The 20,861-nt window shown below is 34.1% G+C and overlaps 1 protein-coding gene across 15 annotated transcripts in view; it reads right to left on the bottom strand.

Moving 5' to 3' along the window:
- The window catches only part of MBD5 (methyl-CpG binding domain protein 5), a 372,589-nt gene that overhangs the window by 323,152 nt on the left and 28,576 nt on the right, over positions 1 to 20,861 (bottom strand). The window lies entirely within an intron of this gene.

Raw genomic sequence — 20,861 nt, 5'->3', positions numbered from 1 at the left:
AGCAACCTATTTCTATTTAATCCCAGTTAACAGATGAATAAAAATAGAATCTAAATTCAATGTTTTTTATTTTTGTAGGCAAGTACAGAGTGAAATTTTTAACTGTATTTACTTAAGTAACAAGTCATCTGAAATGAATCTATAGAATACAGATTCATCTCTTGAGTCTTGGGAGGTATCAGGACTTAAGACATATTTATTTATGTCTTGGAAAATGAAATAAGATGTTCACTGAATTCTTGAAGATCTTATTTTCTCTATGTCTAATAATAATGGGTAAAGAAAATAAAAATCAACAAAAATACCAAACAATCACCGAGTGGCTCTTAATTGAAGTCCAAAATACTTCTTTGATGTAGATACATTTATAGCTCATAGACATTCCAATGTCTAGCTTAGCGTCTGGTTCAGAGGGAGTGCACAATAAATGTACTGAATCAATGAATGTTCAGAGAGTGTACCTTTTACATTCTATTTTGCACAGTTATTGTGCACAGTGTCAAAACTTCTATCACCACTAACTACTGTTTCTTAGCATTAACCAGAATAGGTACAGCTATTCTTAAATCTACATTCGGTTCATCAAGCACCGACATGTGACACGGTGCTGGGAACACCATCTTTGCTCTCTAGATGTTTCCAGAAAATTCTAATAATGAGACAGAGTACAAAACTGGATGGTGCCGTAAACGCACTGAAGAAGGACAAAAGAAGTCTGACAGGATGTTTAACCCAAATCTTAAATGATAAATAAGATGAAACAGGCACAGATAAGTGAAATGCATTCTGCACTGAAGGCAGAGCTTGAGCAATATCCTGGAGGTGAGGGAAAAACACACTATATGTGATAGACCTAAAAACAGTTTAGCATTGCTAAGAGAAATATTAAATACTAAAGTGAGGAAGTAGTGAGAGATGAAGGCTTCATCATGACATGAATATAACGCTTTTACCTATTAACATAGGGCATTTAAAATTAATAAATGTCTATAACTCTACCCGGTGGAAATAATGCTGCAAATGCCTTTTGGCCCCTCCCACCCCCAAAGCTTTAACAGTAGCATCTACATATGCATAACAGATATGTTTTATTACATGCATCAATTAAATGCTATATATTCCAGGCAATGAGCATAAATAGACAATCTTCCTACTTTTAAGAAAACTCACACAAAGCACAGAGTTTACAGTGTTTTATATTGGAGTCTATAATCCACAGAAGATTCAAATTTAGTATTTTGTTTTGTGACATTCCTATTCCCCTCTTCCCACGTCATCTCTGGTTTATCTAATAGTCATTAACTTGAACACAGTCAACTCTGAAAAAAATCATATTTTATTATGTTACACAGTGATATCCCTATTATTAATTTCCTTTCCTGAGACTGCCTTTTCCTACATCTTTTGTTGAATGATGATTTCAAATGCTCATGACACTGCTTCTGAGTTGTTACTGTTAAAGAAAACAGTCTGGTTTCAACCCGGGGACAGAGAATGCTCACACAAGCTAGGAAACAGAAGCCCCTCACAGACTCATAGGTTCGCTCTCTCGACTGATAGCTGCAGAGCCTCTGGTTCACACAGCCTACTGGTCCAGCTCTCTCCAATCTTGAAGCTATTGTCTCTTCTGTCCTCCCCGCTCCTGCCTAAACAATGCTGGGAAATACCAGGCTACCTGAAGATACGAAAGCCTCATCACAGGGGCTGCAAAGACGCCCTTCTTGGTGCACGCTCCAGAAAAAAGCAAAGTTGTTTTACCCTTCCCCTACTCCTGCTCCGAACAAGTGGGGCTTATATCTGTAAACTCTGGGGATGAAACTGGGAGCTATCTAACCCCAAATCTTACTTCTGCAAAGTGGTGATGCCTAAATTTATTTTCTCTGATGCTGGCTGTATGAATCCATCTCTATGAGTCCAAAGCACTGAAGAATTACCTGCCTACTGGATTGTGGGACCTGAAGGAGATACGACAAGCAGGAACCATAATTTTAGGTATCAGGAAGTGGCCATTATGTATAATTTCAGCTCTCAAGTATGCTATCAGAAATACATTAATATAAAAGCAGTGGGCTATGTATAAGAACGCACTGCTGCCAAATACTGTTAAGTATTCTGTTTTTCATACATCAATTACTAAAGGAATAAAGGAAGGGGAGAAGAAAGAAAGAAAGCAAGGAAGGGAGGGAAAATTGGCAAATATAAAGCCTGCATTATTTGTCAGATATTTATCTCAAAGTTACCGCTCCTTAGATGTGATTGTCACTAGGTAAGAGAAGAAGGGTGAGCTCAGCGATGCGGCTTGATGGGCCCTGTGCAAAACGGCCGGGAATGGTCAGGGTTGGGGCCGGGGGCATTAGCTGATGTCAGAGAAAGATGAATAGTAGCCAAATAAGAGTGTCCAAGGGGTTATGAAGAGTCTAGATTTGATCCAGGGTAGCAACAACTTCTAAACAATCTTATCTGATAGAAGAAGTGATATGGGAGGAATCTTTCTGTAGTGGTGATACTTGAAGACAAGGGTTAGAGACAGTAAGTTTACTCGAGATCTATCCTATCCTAAGACAGAGCCAGATGCATAAGAATTCTTTGCCTGAGCAGAAGGGACTGCAGTTCCATCAGATCCCAGAAAAAGGAAGTTTGCGAGTAACACACAAGTTATCAAGTCTTCAGTCTGAGCAAACAGGGTAGTGATGGTGGGAGAAGGCTATACCTTGTAGGCATTAGAGCACTTAGGGACTCATCCTAGTCACCTGCATACTGGACTAAAACCAGAAAGATTAATCCCCATTAAAGAATGAGATCATTAATACCCTGGCTAGGGAATTGGGATGGGTAGGGTCTTTATGTCAAAGGTCTTAGATTGGTCAATAAGAAAGTAGAAATATTTTAATTAATTTAATTGGTATATTCATAAGTTTTTCAGGATGTGTATTTTTGCACGTGGTGCCAAAAGCTGCTATTAGAGAGACCACTATCAGGATTACCAAGCTGTTTTTTTTTTTCTTTAAATAAGTGAGCCCTTGTTCACACACAGGTAGTGTCACCTAAAATATGTACCAGCACAGGAGTCAGCAAACAAAGCCTGTCGTCTGTTTTTGTAAAAATAGGTGTACTGGAACACAGGTACGCCCATTCATTTGTGTATTGTCAATGGCTGGTGTCATGCTATAAAAGCAAAGCCGGGTCTGGCTTGCAATGCATACAGGGCTTTACAATCTGACCCCTTACAGAAAAAGTGTGTTGACCCCTGCATTGGGGAAATGCAATCTACACAGAACCCTAAGGATCTCCAACTTCCATCCTTGCCATTTAGTACTTTATTTCCATTTCTCAGGTTAACTGAAATCTGGAGGTTTTTCAAAGGTAAGATTTATACTAAAACAGAGTCAAATGTATAAAGGGCCTAAAACTTTAGGAATAACACAAATTCAAACCATTTGTAGAATAATTTAAATTCTGAAGCCATCAAAGCAAAACTGGTACTCAATGCATCCACAATCTCTAAAAAAGTCTAAAAGTAATATGCACCTCAAATAGCTTTAAAAAGATACGTTATTTTTCTCCCCATTAGTGATCAAGGTAATTAGTCTCAAAATTTTTATTATTAGGTTGGTGCAAAAGTAACTGCGGTTTTTGCAATTATTTTTAACCTTTTAGTAGTATACTGAACAACCTCATAGTATACTGAAACAGAGAGAGGCTAAGTGAATTGCTTCTTAAACTGGGTCCCAGATACCAAATCTGTGAATGTTCTCAGAAATTCTTCTGTTCTCCAAGACAATTTATAAATTTTTTTTGCTTGTACTTTATTTTGTTAATGGGGGGTAGTAGTTATAGGTATTTAATAGACATAAGAAACTGAATTCATACCTGGTTTATATTTACATATATATTTAAGAAATTTTCTAGAAAACAGTCTGCAATATTTTTTTCTTTTTAGAGTTGTATATATTATACTAAAATTTGAGAAATCCTTATCAGAGTATGTCAGCGGAGGAAGGAAAAATAACATACAAAACAGCATAACAACATAATTAAAACTCAGGAGTGACTTTATGATTCAAATACCATTAATTATTAAAAAAAAACCCTAAGCCAAAGTTCAAACTATAACAGTAATCACACATCTGCAAATCAAAACATTGTTTACATGAAGTTAAAACAAAAAACTTGAGCAAAAGTTCATCTATTACTCTGATCTTATAGAATATACAGTTAAGTGTTAAATGTAAATTACTAAATCTATACAAATATACACATTTTGAAAGCATGTTAAGAGACTCACACTTTCTATGATCAACTGAAGCTCTAAAGAGTCTAGTTTTGAAAAAGTATGCAAATTTTGAATAAAGATTGCTTTAAGAGCAGGAACCATGTAGTGTTTTACTTTTTACAAGTTAAGATTCTAGGAAATGTCAAATTTTAGCATCTTGCCTCTTTCCTCTCACCAAAAAAAAAAGCGAAAATATTATATATGTCTCATATACATATTATTTATTATATCTATTCATCTAAAGGTTAAGACTGCCAACAGAAAAAGAATTTATAGAACAATTTTATGGTAATTCTGATTTCAATCTAATATACAAACTAGAAAAATATTTTCAGATAAAATGTTAACATCTACGCTATATAACGGTATTACATATTCATAAATAAAAAAATAATCCATCAATAGATGAAAAAACAAAGTGAATACCATGAATCGATATTAAAACAAAAGGAAAAATCAATGGTAATAAATACATGAGAAATGTTTAACATCCCAAGGACACAAAGAAATAAAAATTAAAATTTTTAAAGAGAAGAAAATTCAAAGCTTTCAATGGTACAGTAAGACATTCTGATATACTGCCAGATGGGATATGTAAATCAGTTTCATCTTTCTTAAGAAAATTGACAATATGCATTAATAGCTCTAAAAATCTTCATAGACTTCGATTCAAGAATTTTATTTTCAAGAATTATAGTCTTTGGAAACTGAGATGCTCACAAAGTCTCATGCAAAAAAAAAATCACTGCTGTGGAATAATAATGAAATATTAGCAACAATCTAAGGTCCTACATTAAGGAAATGGCTAAGTAAATTATGGTATATACCTAAAGAAATATATCATTTAAAGGTTTTGAATACCATGGAAACATTTTTATAGTAGTAGAGTATTTCCCCTTTTCTTTGAGTAAGAAATACCAGTTGTATAATATGATCTCAATTATGAAGGGGGAGAGGATAGAGATAAGACAAAGAAACACGCCCAAGTTTTAACAGTTCTTTCTAACTTTTTATACTTCCTAGATTTACAAGTGTAAGCATAAAATAGACTTAAAAACAGAAAAAAGAAACATAAAGAGAAAAAAATTGCCACTGTGCCATTGATCATTTAAACACTATTATCAGCTACTTATAATTACAATTATCGTACAGTTACAGATCAGTCAGATGGCATATCTAGTAGACAAGAAGTGCTCTTTATGATAAAGGGAAGGGGATTTTGTAAAGGAGTAACATTCTAAATAGAAATTCAATGGGATTGTAAGTATGTTCAAAATGGAAAATTAGTAGAAATTATTTATATTTGACTTTAAACACCTTGACAAAATTAAACTTCAAAAACTAGTCCAAAAATTGAGTCACCCAGAGATTGGGAAACTTTTTTTAAGTGGTGAGAAAATGTATAAAACACAAAGAATAAAAAGGGGGGATTAGAAAGAGGGAATAAGGAGTATTAGCATCAGAAATTAGTCCTATCTAACCTGTTTGTAATCTTGGTGGAAACATGTACCGTGTTTCCCCGAAAATGAGACCTAGCTGGACAATCAGCTCTAATGCGTCTTTTGGAGCAAAAATTAATATAAGACCCAGTCTTATTTTACTATAATATAAGGCTGGGTCTTATATAATTATAATATAATATAATGTAATATAATATAATGTAATATAATACCAAGTCTTATATTAATTTTTGCTCCAAAAGACACATTAAATCTGATTGTCCGGCTAGGTCTTATTTTCGGGGAAACATGGTATAAAGCCTCTTTGGTTAGCTGATGAACAGACAGTGAAATGGCAAAGTGAAAGGATAAACAGCAGAACCATGTTATAAGTGTATGAAGGGTAGTCAAAAAATGGTACAACTGACTTGACTAAGATAAAAATCATCTAGGGAGAAGTAACAAAAATATACTTATAGGACAAATAATAATGCACATTCAGAAAAAGAAACTTGGAAGTAATTATTTTTTCAATTTCCTCTGTGAAGTCTTCTGTTTAACACTCTAACAAAATTCTGGGCATTAATGAGAAGGCTACTAACAATAAAATAATATATTTTACCTTAAAAATTTCAGTAAGTTTTGGAAAACTTGAAAGCAGTCCGTATCTGTCAGGCCCTAAAATAATCAGTTTACAAGTGTATGCAACATAAAAGCAGATTAGTACAATTAATCCTTACTATGGTGGAAAGAAAATGTAAGGTGAAAATTAACAAGTAAACATAGTACAACCATGAACGACAAAAATTGGTTTTGTACAAACCATATAATAAAAGATTTATAAAGTGTGACTTTCCAGCGGGACATTTTGAAGGCATAGCTCCATGCATTTGAAGCTTCCAAACACCTAAAAGCATCTCTCACCAGTCACCAAGATTCCTCCTAACCCTGTGCTAGAAAAATACTTTAAAGAATTGGAAGAATTTCCTCTGGTTATTTCTTAACTGAAAAGTAATTTTAAATGTATTTTAAATTCAGACAACTATGAACATTTTAATTATACTATTATATTTGCATAACTCTCCAAAGATTAACTTTCTACTAGCCTATGCATTAAGGTGAAACTGCTTTACGGCATCCAAACTTAAAAGCACAGTGACAGATTTAATGTATAACATGATGATTACAGATGATAACATTTTATTGTATAATTGACATTTGCTAAGAGAGTGGAAATTAAATGTTCTCACCAAAAAAACCAGAAAAGAAAGAAAAGGTACATATGTGCTAAGATCGATGTGTTAATTAACTCAATGGAGGGGAACCCTTTCATGTATGTATATTGAATCATCACCTTGTACACCTTAAATATCTTACAATTTTATTTGTCAATCATACCTCAATAAAGCGGAAAAAAATGTACAGTGATGATAATAGGGCAGGAAAGTTACTTTTGGGAACTCCATTACTAAAGGTCTAAATGCTGCAGCTTAACTGTATATGTGGAAAACATATAGGAAACTACACTTTTCTTCAATTGTCAGAACCAGTTTTCATGCATTTGCAAATATTTTCATATTAGAAATGCCACTGACTACTCTTCAGTTAATATGTATTTATAAATGACACTAATATGAATATATGCAAACTACAGAAATAGATACATAACTTTTTATACAAGCAAATAATACCAATGAAGGATTTATAAGAAGTTCTTGCCTGGGTTCTTCATCCACAAGTCTTCCTTCTGTTGTTGTGGCTACAACGTTAGCAACACCAAAAAGGTATACCAGTATATACAGGAGACTACGTACTCTAAAAACGTATATACAAAGTTTCTATTTATTTACCCTTCCTTTCTTCCCTTCTTCCCTCCCTCCCTCCCTCCCTCCCTCCCTCCCTCCCTCCCTCCCTCCCTCCCTCCTTCTCTCTTTCTATCCACCCAATATTCTTCATGAAGCACTTTCTTTGTTTCTCAGTGACTAAATTTACAGATTGAAATAGCCTGAAGCTCCAACCACATTCATATAAGGCCACTATGTTCTTTTGGAATTCCATGCTTCGACACACACAAAAAAATGCATTCTGGAAGAAAGTTTTTAAACTAATAAATCAAGTATATGTTTTGCCTAACAGACATTCTTTTAGCAAATCTTTTAAAGTCAGACAGAAATAATAAAATCTACTTTAGGAAAATGTCAAGCACTGTGTCCATCCTATATGGAAGTTAGAGATAAATGGAAAAGTATGTGAGGAGACAGAGCCACAGACCCAACCAAACTTTATGATTACACATAGCTCATTTTTTTTTAATGAAGTGATAAAACTAAAGATAAATGACAGTGGGGAATATTTAGCAGTAAACAAGTAAGAACATCTGAAAACCTTTTATTAAGAATTTGCAATGCAAATAAAGTAAAAGCAATATGGAAAATCAAAATAAATATTCATATATTGGAACGAGTTAAGCCATCCATGGGTAAAAATCCCATCTTAATGAACTCACACATACTACAAAAGATCTACAGAACAAAACTCATAAAAAGGTAAAAGTTGGCAATACTGAAATGAGATGGATTTGAACTCTGACTCTTCCACTTACTAGTTATGGGACACTGAACAATTAAATTTAGCATTTCAGTCTTGGTGTCATTATCTGGAAAATATAGACAGTACTTAATTTGTAGGACATCTGTGAGTACACAGGAAATAGAGTCAAGGAAAACAGGTCATGATACTGATAAGTGACACATAAAAGAGTTCAATGCTACATAAATGTAACAATACATATTGTAGACAGAAGTAGTGGAAAAAAACCAAAGGGAAAAATGTTGACCCAAACTCTGAGGTAATGGGTAGGGAAGTGAGCGTTAACTCCTTCCCATCTTAAAAGAGCATTCTAAGAACAATATGCATTATGGACTACATATAAGTATTCGAAGTACAGGGTGAAGAACATCACCACTGATACAACATCATCGATAATAAACTATTGAATCACATAGAAGATTTTAATGTCTATTCTTTATGATCAATAAATCTGCACCAGATTTACACTAGTGTTTATTTCAGGTCCCAGAAAACAAAACAAATAAAGTAAAACAATAAAACAATGCAAATAAAGCAACAATAACAAATCACTCAGTAAGAGTTTTTAAAATCTTTTTTTTTTTTTAAATTACGGGAATAATTGTGTGGATGTTCTCTTTATGGTGCTATTAATATCTGGAATCTTACATTCAAGGGGAGAAACCTAAGTAATGATTATATTGCAAATTCATGTGACTAAATTATAAACCCTAAACAACATGGGACATATTTTTTTTTTAGTATACTGAATTTAAAATTGGAAAAATAGATCCCAGTTGTACAGTATGGGATTCTAAGAATTATTAATGTAATCCTTCTACTAAATAAGGAACAAGGTCTTCATATGGTTCTCACCCCATGACTACAGTGCTTTTAAATGTAAAAATCAGTAACAACAACAAAAAAGGTATTCTTACAGGCAGTAAAACAAAACACAAACAAACAAAAAACACTTTTAAAGAACTTCAAAGTCACTGAAGAAATCATGATAGGAATCAGAAAATTTTTATAAGAAAACAATAACAAAAACTCTACATATCAAACTTGTAGGATACAGCTAAAACAATGCTCAGTGGATATTTAAAGGCCTGAAATACTTACATTAAAAAATGCTTAAAATTAATGAGAAAGCATCTAAAATAAAATTTAAAGTCAGCAGAGTATATAATAAATGAAGCAAAATAAAAAACGAAGAAATAATAAAGATAGTAATAGATATAAATTAAATAGAAAATAAGCATACAATATTAAATACCAGTAGTACCAAAAGGTAGTACTTCAAAAAAATGAAAAAAAATTGATTAATGCCATTATAGTTAATCACAAACAACAAGTAAAGCATAAATAAAAAATGTTAGACATGAAAAAGGGAATATAAAAAATAATAGATCTATTAAACAGGTAATACTAGGAAACAACTTTATGTAAATAAATGTGAAAACACAGATGATGTAGATGATGTGGAATTCCTAGAAAAATCTAAGGTATTATATAAAAAATAAATAAGACTTTAAATATTCTTTAACCACTAAAGTAATTATATCAAAAGTTAAAAACCTTTGCGCACACACACACAATAAAACAGCTCTGATGGATTACAGATGAATTTCACTATACATTAAAGAAACAAAATTCTAATCTTACAAAAACACTTCAAGAGAATAGGAGAAAAAAAAAAAGGTAAACTCATCAACTAATTTTACCAAAAAGGCCAATAACAGAATAGGCTCACTTCATGAACAGAGATGCAAAATGCCCAAATCAAACATTTTAAAATCTAATCCAGTGACATAGATATTACAACATGACTTAGTTGGTTTTGTAACAGGAATGCCAAGTTGGTTTAATTTAGAAAATTGCCTAAATGTAATTTAACATTTGCATTAACAGATTAAAGGAGAAAAATCATATAATCATCTCAATAAAGGCATTTAGTATAACTCAGTATTTGTGTATGATGATAACTTTCAATACTAGGAAGAGAAGAGGACGTTAAAAATATGGCAAAAGGCATCCACAAGGGAAAAATTCACCCTTAATGGTGACATGCAGAAAGTATTCTTTTTAAGATCAGCAACATTACAAGGATGTCCATTATCATCAGCACTGGAGATTCTAGCTCCCACACAAAGGCAAAGAGAAGAAATAATAGATATAAGGTTTGGAAAGGAAGAAACAAAAGTTCTGGTTTTCGTTGAGAATGATTATCTATTTAAACGATACTCTGAGCACGTACAAACAAGTTATTAGAATGAAAAAGACTTTTTAGTAAGCTTTCTGGATAAATAACAAATACGCAAAAAACAACTGCATTACTGTTCAAAAATAAAATACGGACAATATATTTTAAAGTACCAAAACTATATAGAAAAAAATAGAAAGAGAAAATTACAAAATTTTGAGAAATTAAAGAAGAGTAAAATATGAGAAGTATCCCATGGTCTTAGAGATAGATTCATTATAATAATGAAGTCAATTCTAACCAAAATCCCCATGAGGGTTCTTACAGACCATGACAAACTGATTACTATCAAAACTTATTTTAAAGGTGTAGCAATTAAGGCAAAGGTTAGACAAATTGACCAATGGAACAGAATAGTGTTGTCCAGAAGCTGACCTATACACATATTAAAACACAATTTAAGACGGATTGGGCATTGAAAATCAGTAGTAAAGGTGACCCCAATTAATAAACAATGCTGGGACCCTTAACCACACAAGGAGAAAGTAAAATTAGATCCTTTTCTCAAATTCTTCACATAAATCAAATTCAGGTGTAATTTGGCATAAAGACCTAAATGTGAAAGACAATATTTTAAAAAGTTATAAAGAAGTTACAGAATTTATTAAACATGACATAAAAGAAGAAATAAGCACTTCTGTTTATCCAAGCACCATAAAAAGAAATCACAAACTGGGAAAAGATATTTGCAACACACGTAACAAACAAAGGAACAGTATCCAGACATACAGATAATTCTTAAGATGTCAAAATGGAATCCCAAATGTACCATACGAATATACACATGACAATATATTTAACCTCATTAGTAATTTGAGAAACGCAAATTAAAATTATAAGATGCCATTTCACACCTAACAGATGGCAAAGTTTGGGAAAAAGGGGTGCTGGCAGGGAGCAGGAGGATACCAAGGGACAGAGAAACAGGAAAGCAATGGAAACTCTCATACCCTGATAGTGAGAGTATAAACTGATACAATAATTTTGGAAAACAGATTGAATTTATCTTGTTAAGATGAACATATGCATAGACTGTGGTCCTGAAATTGTTTATAAACGTACCTTAGAGTAGTGCTTCTCTTATTGTTCATTTTGAACAAAATCAATTGTATTTTTTTAATTTATAATTTGTCACTGATCAATAATTAGTATATAAGACACAATAAAAATAAATTACTAGGTAACCGGTCATGTGCTTGGATGTCACAGCCATGAAAGTTTCTAAACGTTCTCAACTTTTGTACTTTTATTTTGTAACAGAACAGTTAGTTTGTGGATCAGTACATTTTACGGTGCTGATTCTATGGCCACATTTTAAATAGCACTGTGTGAGAGCAATCCTATCTAAGAGAATTTTCTGTGATAATAGAAATGTTGTATATCAGAGCTTAAAAGATTGAAATCAAAGTATGCTTTCTGACCACAATGGAATGAAATTAGAAACCAATGGAAGGAAATTTGGAAAATTAACAAATATGTGGAAATTAAACAACACACTTCTAAATAACTAATAGGTCAAAAACAAAATCACAAGAAAAATTAGAAAATACATTAAGAGGAATGAATATTAAAACACAACATATGAAAACTTATTGTATGCACTGAAATCAGTGCTAGGAGGGAAGTATCTCAAATCAATAACATAATCATCCACCTTAAGAAACCATAAAAAAAGCAAAATACACCCAACGCAAGAAGAAGAAAATAATAAAGATTCGAGCAGAGATAAAGAAACAAAGAATAAATAAACAAAAGAAAAAAAATCAACCAAACCAAAAGTTGGTTCCCTGAAAAAAAATCAACAAAATTGACAAACCTTTAGCTAGACTGACCAAGTAAAAAGGGAGAAAGTAAAATTACTAAAATCAGGAAAGCAGGAGCATTACTACTGACTTTATACAAATAAAAATAATGATAAAACAATTTTATGAGTAATTATATGCTAACATATTAGATAACCTAGATGAAATGAATAAATTCTTAGAAACACACAAATTACCAAAACTGATCGAAGAATAGAAAATCTGAACATATCTATAAGAAGTAAAATGATTAAATCAATAATTTAAAAATGTCTAATATGAAAGTCCAAGACCAGATGGCTTTACTAGCAAATTGTACCAAATGTTTAAAGAACAATTAACATCAATCCTTCTCAAGCTCTTCCAAAAATTAGAAGAGGAAAGAACACTCTCTAATTCATTTCTGTGAGACCATTATACCCTGATACCAAAGAAAAATAAAGAAGTCATAAGAAAACTACAGAACAGTATCTCTTATGAATATAAATGTAACAACCATCAACAAAACACTAGAAAATCAAATACACTTAAATGGATTATACATGATAGCCAGTGGGATTTATCCTAGGAATGCATAGTTGGTTCAACAAATGAAAATTAATCAATGTAATGTACTATATTAATAGAACAAAAGAAAAACCATACAATCATCTCAATAGATGCAAAAAAGCATATGAGAAAATCCAACGCCCATGAGAAAAACAAAACACACTCAACAAACAAGGAATAAATGAAAAATTTTCTCAGTCTGAAGAAGCATCTAAGAAAAACCCACAGATTAAGATGATATTTAATGGTGAGACAGTGAAAGCTTTCCTCCTAAGATCAGGAACAAGAAAAGATTCTCTGCTCATGCCTCTTCCATTCAACATGATACCAGAAGTTCTAGCTTAGGGCAATTAGGTAAGAAAAAGAAACAAAAGGTATCCACACTAGAAAGGGAGAAGTACAACTCTATTAGCAGATGGCATGATCTTATCTATATAAAACCTTGAAGAATTCAGATAAAATTATCAGAGCTAATTAGTTTAGCAAGACCAATATACAAAAACAGTTGTATTTCTAAAAACTAGCAATAAACAAACCAAACAGGAAATTAAGAAAATATTTTCATTTACAATAGCTTCAAAAGAAATTAAATACTTAGGAATAAATTTAACTAAGAAGTTCACCAGGACTTACACACTAAAAACTACAAAGCATTGTTTAAAATAATTAAAGAAGTATTTAAATGGAAAGACATCCCATGTTCATGGATTGGAAAATAAATATTAAGACAGCAATAATCCTCAAATTGATCTACAGATTTAATGCAATCTCTATGAAAATTCCAACAGCTGTTTTTATTTTTTTGCGGAAATGGAGAAACTGATTCCAAAAATCATATGGAAATGTAAAGGATCCTGAATAGCCAAAATAATCTTAGAAATAAAAAACAAAGATGAAAGATTCACAATGAGAAAACACCTCACACCTGTCAGAATGGCTATCAACAATAAATCAACAAATAACAAATGCTGGTGAGAATGTGGAGAAAAGGGAACCCTCATGCACTGTTGGTGGGATTGTAAATTAATTAGTGTAGTCACTATGGAAAACAGTATGGAGATTCCTCAAAAAATTAAAACTAGAACTACCATACAATCCAGTAATTCCACTTCTGAGTATTTATGTAAAGAAAAAAAAAAAAAACTAATTTGAAAAGACATATAAACCCCCATGTTCATTGCAGTATTACTAGTAATAGCCAAGATATGGAAGCACAATTAGGCATCCATCAATAGATAAATAGATAAAGAGGATGTGGTATATATACACAATGGAATATTATTTAGCAATTAAAAAAATGAAATCTTGCCACTTGAGACAACATGGATAGACCTAGAGTATTATGCTAGGTGAAAAGAAGTCAGACAGAGAAAGACAAATACCATATGCTTTCACTTACATGTGGAATAAAAAAACAAAAGAAATAAAACAGAAACAGACCCATATATAAAGGGAACACATTGATGCTTGCCAAAGGCAAGGGGGTGGGAGGATGAGAACTTTTAAAAAGTTGGAGGACTCACACTTTCTGATTTCAAAACTTACTATAAAACTACAGTACTCAAAACAATGTAGTACTGACACAAGGAGAGACATATACATCAATGGACTAGAACTGAGAGTCTGAAATACACCCACACAATTATGGTCAAATTGATTTTTGACAAAGATATCAAGACCATTCAATGGGAAAAAGAACAGTCTCCAACAAATGGTATTGAAAAAACTGGATACATAAAAGAATGAATGTGGGCCCTTTCCTTGCACCATACACAGAAGTTAACTCAAAATAGATGCAAGAGTTTAAAATATATAACCCCTAAAAGGAAACAGAAGTATAAATCTTTGTGACCTTGGATTAGGTACTAGTTTCTTAAATAAGACACTAAAATCTCAAGTAACAAAAAAAACCAAAAAACAGATAAATTGTACAATTAAAAACTTTTGTGCATCAAAAGATATTATCAAGAAAGTAGAGAATACACAGAAAAGGAGAAAATATTTGCAAATATATGTATTTAATAAGGGTCTAGTGTCCAAAATATATTTAAAAACTCTTATAACTCAATAATAAAAAAATAAAAAGACAAATGATTCATTTTAAAAATGGGCAAAAGACTTAAATACACATTTCTCCAAAGAAGTTATGTACATGGCCATTAGCACATGAAAAAATGTTGAACCTCATCCACCATAAGGGAAATCAAATCAAAAACAAATGAGAGTTCCGGAAAAATGGCGGCATGAGGTGAGCCTCTGTAAAGCTCCCCTGGAATTTACAAAGAATCGAACAACAAAAACTCCACAAAGGACTCCCTGCACAGCAGACAGGCAAGACAAAGAGGCCCACTACCAACTGAAATCACCTACAGGTGGGAGAGTCGCGGGAGTGGGGGGAGGAGGAAACAGAGAAGTGCGGAGACGGAGCCGTGAGGGCGCAGGACGCAGACCTAGCTGAGTGCGCCGAGCTCGCTGCTTCCCGAAACTGCCGCAGCTGCGGGAGAGGGAAGAACTCGGATCGCTAGTGCTCCGCCAGGGCTCCACAGAGCTGAGGGGGCAGCATATAACACGGCTGAACCCAACTCTCACGGCAGAGACCTCGGAGAAAAGACTGAGGGAAAAAGGCTGAAAACGGTGGTTTAAGCCCGCACTGCCGAGCAGAGAACGGAGCCTTAGGCACTGAGACTAGCCGCCCCCTCCCATCCCTCCCAGAGCTCGCCCCGCCCCCACCTGCCTGGTGCTACAAGTGAAACACTAGCAGTGTCAGATCAAAACAACAGAAAATTTGCTATATTTGAGAACTGTAGGCCACAGACACAAATTCACAGCTCAACTATTTCCGGCAAAGGGGAGAGAACTGTGGAAGCAGGACCGGCTGTGGTGGTGGTCGCCGCCATTGCTCTGGGCCACCTCTCACAGCTCACCCCGCCCCTGGCCCCACCTATCTGGGCGGATCCCTGCAGGAGTAAACAGAACTGCTGAAACATATGGGCTCTGAATCAGGAGCTGGAAGAGCTTTGGAACCTCAGAAGCTCTCCGCATACCCACTGGGACACTGCGCCCTGTGACCTAGACGAACTATTAACAGAGGAGAAGCCCGTCTCCCAGAAATCCCCCCATTGTGAGAGAAGCTAGAGTAGTGCAGAGAAAACATAGCACTACCTTGTGAGAGAGGAAAAAAAAAGGCTGCAGTCGGAGAAAAAGTAAAACATTCTACCAACAAGTACTGGAAAACAAAAGAAAGACCTCATCCTATCAACTTATTGCAGAAGTCACTCCTGTAGATGTCTAGGAAGAGAAATAGTAAACCAGTAATCGCCATGAATAACTAAGGCAACAAGATAGCTCAGAAAGAAAGTGAAAAATCTCCAGAAAAGGCACTTAAAGATACCGAAATATGTGACTTAAATGACAGAGAATTCAAGATTGCAGTTCTGAAAAAACTCAACGAGATACAAGAAAACACAGATAGGCAGTTAAATGAACTCAGAAACTCAATTAAAGAACAGCATGAGCATTTTACGAAAGAGGTTGAAATTTTAAAAAAGAACCAAATAGAATTTCTGGAGATTAAGAACTCAATAGAAGAAATTAAGAATGAAACAACCATCTTAGGTAGAGTTGACCACATGGAGGAAAGAATAAGTGACATCGAAGATACAAACCTGGAAGTGACACAGATAGAAGAAGAAAGAGACTTGAGACTTAAAAGAAATGAAAGAACACTACAAGAATTTTCTGACTCCATCAGAAAGAGCAATATAAGAATAATGGGCATACCAGAAGGAGAAGAAAGAGAGAAGGGAACAGACAATATATTCAAACAAATTGTCGATGAGAACTTCCCAAATTTGTGGACAGAACTGGACCCTCGAATCCAAGAAGCAAATAGAACACCTAGTTACCTCAATCCCAACAGGCCTTCTCCAAGGCACATTGTATTGAAGCTGTCTAAAATCAACGACAAAGAAAGAATCCTCAAGGCAGCCAGGGAAAAGAAGACGGTAACTTACAAAGGAAAGCCCATTAGATTATCATCAGATTTTTCAGCAGAAATTCTACAAGCCAGGAGGGAGTGGAACCAAATATTCAAACTATTGAAAGAGAGAAATCATGAGCCAAGAATAATATATCCAGCAAAGATATCCTTTAGATATGAAGGAGGAATAAAGACCTTTCCAGACATACAGAAGCTGAGGGAATTTTCTAATACACGACCTGCACTACAAGAAATACTAAAGGAGGCTATTCGACCACCATCAACAGGGACAATTTGTGGCAACCAAAACTCAAAAAGGGGAGAGTAAAGGCCTGAACCGGAATATGGGAATGGAGAAAGTAAGCATGCTGAAGAAAATGGAATACCCTAAATATCAAACTTTCTTTTACATAAACTTAAGGGTAACCACTCAAAAAAAAATCCAGAACTGAAATATATACTGTAATAAAATAAGAAACAGAGGGAAACATCATAGAATACCACCACACTGAAATAACAGCCAACAACAAAAAGGCAAAGAAACAATGGAGACACAGCCTTACCAGAAAACTAAAGATAAAATGACAGGAAATCGTCACATATGAATAATCACCCTAAATGTAAGTGGACTGAACTCACCAATAAAAAGGCACAGAGTACCAGATTGGATCAAAAAACTAAACCCAACCATATGCTGTCTCCAAGAGACACATCTCAGCTACAAGGACAAGCATAGACTCAAAGTGAAAGGGTGGAAATTGACACTCCAAGCAAATGGTACCCAGAGAAAATCAGGTGTAGCCATAATGATATCAGATGAAACAGACTTCAAGGTGAAAAAGATAACAAGAGACAAAGATGGACATTTCATAATGGTGAAGGGGACTGTACAACAAGAAGACATAACAGTCATCAATATTTATGCCCCCAATCAGGGAGCACCGAAATATACCAAGCAACTACTAACAGAACTAAAGGGAGAAATTGACCAAAACACAATTATACTAGGGGACTTAAATACATCATTGACAGCTATGGATAGATCATCCAAACAGAAAATAAATAACGAAATAGTAGCCCTAAATGACACATTAGATGAAATGGACATAATTGACATTTATAGAGCACTTCATCCTAAAACATCAGACTATACATTCTTTTCTAGTGTACATGGAACATTCTCAAGGATAGACCATATATTGGGACATAAAATCAGTCTCAACAAATTTAAGAAGATTGAAATCATACCATGCATATTCTCTGATCACAAGGCTTTGAAATTGGATATCAACTGTAAAAAGAAAGCAGGAAAAACACAAATACATGGAGATTAAACAACATACTTTTAAAGAAGGACTGGGTCAAAGAAGAAATTAGAGGAGAGATCAAAAGATACATAGAAACAAATGACAATGAAAATACATCCTACCAAAATTTTTGGGATGCAGCAAAAGCAGTTTTAAGAGGAAATTTATCTCATTACAGGCCTATCTCAAGAAACAAGAAAACTCCCAAATAAATAACCTCATGTTACACCTTAAAGAACTAGAAAAAGAAGAACAAGTAAAACCCAAGGTCAGCAGAAGAAAGGAAATAACAAAAATTAGAGCAGAACTAAATGAAATAGAGAACAAAGAGACAATAGAAAAAATTAATGTGACAAAGAGCTGGTTCTTTGAAAAGATTAACAAAATTGACAAACCCTTGGCTAGACTTACTAAGATAAAAGAGAAGACACTGATTAACAAAATCAGAAACGTAAAAGGGAAGTTATCACAGACACCACAGAAATACAAAGGATCATCCAAGAATACTATGAAGGACTATATGCCACCAAATTCAACAACCTAGAAGAAATGGATAAGTTCTTAGAAACATATAGCCTTTCAAGGCTGAACCATGAAGAACTGGAAAATCTAAACAGACCGATCACCAGTAACGAAATTGAATCAGTCATCCTAAACCTTCCCAAAAGCAAAAGTCCGGGACCAGATGGCTTCACTAGTGAATTCTACCAAACCTTCAAAGAGGATCTAATACCAATCCTGCTCAAACTCTTCCAAAAATTGAAGAGACAGTTACTCCCTAACTCATTTTATGAGGCTAACATTACCCTGATACCAAAACCTGGTAAGGATAGCACAAAAAAAGAAAACTACAGACCAATATCTCTGATGAATACTGATGCAAAAATCCTAAATAAAATTCTAGCAAATCGTATACAACAATGCATTAAAAAGATTATTCATCACGACCAATGGGGTTCATCCCCGGGGCACAAGGATGGTTCAACATACGCAAATTCATCAATGTGATACATCATATAAACAAAATAAAGGACAAAAATCATATGATTATATCAATTGATGCAGAAAAAGCATTTGACAAGATACAACATCTATTTATGATTAAAACACTTAATAAAATAGGTATAGAAGGAAAATACCTTAACATAATAAAGGCCATATATGACAAGCCCTCTGCTAATCTCATAATTAATGAGAAAAACTGAAGCCCTTTGCTCTACGTTCAGGAACACGACAGGGATGTCCCTTATCACCTCTGCTTTTCAACATCATGTTGGAAGTCCTTGCCAGAGCAATCAGGCAAGAGAAAGAAATAAAAGGCATCCAAATTGGGAATGAAGAAGTTAAATTATCACTCTTTGCAGATGACATGATGCTATATATAGAAAACCCTAAAGACTCCACCAAAAAGCTATTAGAAACAATCAACGAATACAGTAAAGTTGCTGGCTACAAAATCAACGCACAAAAGTCCGTTGCCTTCCTATATACTAACAATGAAATCTCAGAAAAAGAAATACAAAAAACAATTCCTTTTGCAATTGCAGCAAAAATAATAAAATACCTAGGAATAAACTTAACCAAGGATGTGAAAGACCTATATGCTGAAAAGAAGAAGACACAAAGAAATGGAAAGACATTCCGTGCTCATGGATTGGAAGAATCAACATAGTTAAAATGGCCATATTACCCAAAGCAATATACAGATTCAATGCAATCCCCATCAAAATCCCAATGGCATATTTTAAAGAAATAGAACAAAAAATCATCAGATTTGTTTGGAACCACAAAAGACCCCGAATAGCCAAAGCAATCTTAAGAGAAAAGAACAATAATGGAGGTATCACACTTCCTGACTTTGGCTTGTACTACAGGGCTACAATAATCAAAACAGCATGGTATTGGCAGAAAAACAGACACATAGACCAATGGAATAGAATTGAGAACCCAGAAATAAAACCACATAAATATGGACAGATAATTTTTGACAAAGAAGCTAAAAAATACAATGGAGCAAAGACAGCCTCTTCAATAAATGGTGCTGGGAGAATTGGATAGCCACGTGCAAAAGAATGAAACTGGACTGCTATTTGTCACCATGTACCAAAGTTAATTCAAAATGGATCAAAGACTTAAGCATAAGACCTGACACAATAAACTGCATAGAAGAAAACATAGGTACTAAACTTATGGACCTTGGGTTCAAAGAGCATTTTATGAACTTGACTCCAAAGGCAATGGAAGTAAAAGCTAAAATAAACGAATGGGACTATATGAAACTTAAAAGCTTCTGCACAGCAAAAGAAACCATTGACAAAATAAAGAGGCCACCAACTGAATGGGAGAAGATTTTTGCAAACAGTGCCTCCGATAAGGGGCTAGTATCCAGAATATACAAGGAACTCATGCAACTCAACAACAAAAAAACAAACAACCCAATTGAAAAATGGGCAGAGGACTTGAAGAGACATTTCTCCAAAGAGGACATACAAATGGCAAATAGACATATGAAAAATGCTCAACATCACTAATCATCAGAGAAATGCAAATCAAAACCACAATGAGATATCACCTCACCCCAGTCAGAATGGCTATCATCAACAAGACAAATAGTAACAAATGTTGGAGAGGCTGTGGAGAAAAAGGAACCCTCATACACTGTTGGTGGGAATGCAGACTGG

The sequence above is a fragment of the Rhinolophus sinicus genome, linkage group LG01 (assembly GCF_036562045.2).
Source record: "Rhinolophus sinicus isolate RSC01 linkage group LG01, ASM3656204v1, whole genome shotgun sequence".
In the NCBI taxonomy this organism is placed as follows: domain Eukaryota; kingdom Metazoa; phylum Chordata; class Mammalia; order Chiroptera; family Rhinolophidae; genus Rhinolophus; species Rhinolophus sinicus.
This window is presented reverse-complemented; position numbering and strand designations above follow the sequence as displayed.